Here is a 3404-nt window from a genome sequence, read left to right as displayed (position 1 = left end):
ATTCGTTAGGCCTATTACTTCTACGATAGTTAACTTCACGCCGAACTTTTTCTTGGCCTGTAACTTTACTCTTTCTTGCTATTATCTGTCTGCTCGTCTCACACTATTTATATCTTTATCACCTAATCGTCTGCCCGCCTTCTATATTCTCGACGTCAATGTATCGCACATGACGTTCCATAGTCTCAGCATTAATGAATTGTTGCGTCATCGAGTCACATGACTACTGTGACGCAACGTTTCTAGAACTATCATGTACTTTGGCGAATGTTCTACTTCTTACTAGATGTAGGGTAGGCTGGTATATATAAGAGGGGACAACGTGACGCGGTAATGTAATGTGTGTGGAGGTAATGAGTAATTGAACTGCAGTCAGAGATAGACGTATTGTTGTAGTTAACGTTCGTTCGTTATTATAGTTTGTTATAACGCGACTGTTGAGAATAAGTGTATCGGTAAAGTTGTATTCGGAAAGAATAAACCAGTTTTATTAAGTAAAGAACTTGTGTCGCTTAAGTTTCGTCGGAACGAAGTTACGGAAAATCAATTAACAAACGGAGACGTAACAGAATTATTAATAAAACTTCCTACAATCGTCTGCTTTTAACTCTTATTATAACAAAACTAAACAATCATAAAATATTCACTAACAAAAATAAATTAATCACTAATCTCTAAACTAAACAGTCTTTTATATCATTGCAGGTGTATAAACCATCAATCTAAAAAAAAACAATGGAAATTTGAAAAATTTAACTTAAGTAATTGGTGTATGTATTTTTACTTATTTCAGACAAACTAATATGTAGTTTAAAAACAAGTTAATTGTATCATATTAACTCCTCCAGATGTTCCCATAGTCAATCAAAATCTTTAATCTGGGCAATTCAATTTCAAGGAATTGATATTGTTATTTTAAAAAGCAAAGACAGTCTATTAGGCCAAGGTCTGTACTCTAGGAGGACTAGTCAAACATATTAACATTTTAATTTTAAAACCAAAGAGAGTCTACACAATCAAAATCTGTAAAACCAATTCTAGTCCCAGTCTCTTTATGCCTCTCACTATAAGTATCTTTATTAGATACTTAATGACAAAATCACCTACTACATTAAACTCTTTAGCGCCTCTTTCCTCATTGTACAGCTTAACGTTTTTACTATTGTGTACCCTTGTAAACCCAGAACCAATATTCTCATCTTATCCAAAAGTAATCTTTACCCTAACTATCTAACTCCGTTTGCCTACTTCCTTAATTTTATGCTCCCAAGCAATTATTTTATTATTCTTATTGAATTTTCTCCAAAGGCTACCTAGTGGCACAGAGGTATGTATGTCTGCGGACTTACAATGCTAGAAATCGGGTTTCGATACTCGTGGTGGACAAAGCACAGATAGCCCATTGTGTAGCTTTATGCCTAGCTTCAAACTAGCAAACAAATTTTCTCCAAAGCTATTTTCAGCTTGTCCCCAAGCATGGGCGCTCGCAGGAAGGGGCAAGAAGGGGCATTTGCCCTCTTCTACATTTCACAAAAAAATTGCACGTATTAGGATGTAAACTTAACATCATAGTTAAACTAGATATTTTTAGTAGTTTTTATTAAAACTGTAAATTTGTGTTTGCGTTTAAGCACACATAACACATATTATTTTAGTCTGTTGACTTGCACTTTAAAAACTTACCCCCCCCCCCCAACCTGAAAAAATTTCTGTGGGCGCTCATGTTCTAAATGAAGCATTTTTTGCGAGTATAGTGTACTGCTTGTACACTATCTTTGATAAAACAACTCGAGAGATGTATTGGGCGAATGCCAGATGTTTTAAGAATTTTTTTGTTGTTCTATAATAACATATGCCATAGATATGTTACATGTTAATATATATATGTTAAAAGGAATGACTTAGGTTGGGATGACTGGTAATTCAAGCTTGAAACCGATTATGTATCTTTCTATTAGGGTAGTTCTGAGTCATATTTCATAAGCTGTTTAAAACTAAAGCAGAAGTGAAAGTAGACAAACACACTTTAATAGTAAAACTTAAAGCTTGTTTCTTTGAGATTTATAGTTAATAAAGTGATCATGTAGCTCTCAAATGCCCCCCCCCCCAGTGGTCCTGTGGTAAATTTGAAAGTTTATAACGCAAAAACACTGGGTTTCGATACCCGTGTTGAGTGTAGCACAGATAGCTCATTGCGTAGCTTTGTGTTTAAAACAAACAAACAAATAAAAACTGTCAATTCTCCCGATGTAAGGTCAATGAACTTTTGTGCCTTTGGTCTTGGAACCCGATTCCCATACACACATTGGATGTTTTTTGGTAAAATTTCAAGATGTATGAACTGACCTCGCCATCCTTTGCAGAAGCTCTTTACAACGATTTAATTTGTTTTGAATTTCGCGCAAAGCTATACGAGAGCTATCTGCGCTCTTTACAACGGAAATGCAGTGTCTGCCAACAGAGAATAATAATATGTTGGCAAATAACGATTTATAAGCAATGTATATGCAATATTTGGACACAAAATCACAATTCAACTATTAAAATCAGAGAGAGAAAAATGTGATAGAAAATTAGTTCTTAATATCACACTTTTTCACCACTGAGTATTTTAGAAAAATAATCTATTGATCCTAATTTTTTATAAAACCATAAATAAATATACTTACACAATTCTATATATATATAAAACTACATGTTGTTGAAATATTGATTATTTTAGTGTGCCTTCTAAGACGTAGCCATCATAGCTCAGAGGTAGAGCACTGGTCTCGTAAACCAGGGGTCGTGAGTTCGAACCTCACTGGTGGCTTTACACACTAAGTATATTTTAATTCATATTTTATTATTGCCAGCAGTTGAATAACATAAAATAACCTAATGTTATTTAAATGTAAATAGAACGACAAATTCTTTTTCGTTAAAAGGGACATCGTTATTTAAAAAAGTAAATGCGTTTCTATGCTTCTAGTAATCTTACTCAGCTCGTGGAAATCAATATTTTCAAAAAAGGCTTAACGAATAAGCTGTAAAAACCAATACTTTCACACATCAATTCAGATGCAGGTCAGCCGACTTGAGATAAGAATTTGAGGAAAAACAGATGACATATGTAATACAAAAATCTTAAATTAATATAAACCCCTATTTTGACTAAACTAAAATTGATAAGTACTGTAGACATGAAGTCAAAATAAGAATTTGTAGCTTGAGAAGATAATGTAGACATTATTTCCAGCCTTATTTGTCCCTAGTTTTAGGTTTGAAAATATAATCTTTTGATTCAACTTGTTTGTGCACTTTTTGACGATCTTATTCCCCCTTTTCAAATTAACAATTTTTACCAATCTTATTCTAATATACTTCTGATTCTGATTTGGTTAGTTAGAATCTCTGCTGAACTA

General features: G+C 33.4%; 1 non-coding gene across 1 annotated transcript; it reads left to right on the top strand.

The window, feature by feature from the left end:
- Positions 1-2740: 2740 nt before the first annotated feature.
- Positions 2741-2812, top strand: Trnat-cgu. Its single transcript has one exon. It is a non-coding gene; the product is annotated as a tRNA-Thr (tRNA).
- The last annotated feature ends 592 nt before the right edge of the window (positions 2813-3404 follow it).

Source organism: Limulus polyphemus, unplaced genomic scaffold, assembly GCF_000517525.1.
Source record: "Limulus polyphemus unplaced genomic scaffold, Limulus_polyphemus-2.1.2 Scaffold1359, whole genome shotgun sequence".
NCBI lineage: Eukaryota > Metazoa > Arthropoda > Merostomata > Xiphosura > Limulidae > Limulus > Limulus polyphemus.
Note: the sequence above shows the minus strand (reverse complement) of the source record. Positions and strands in the feature narration are given on the sequence as shown.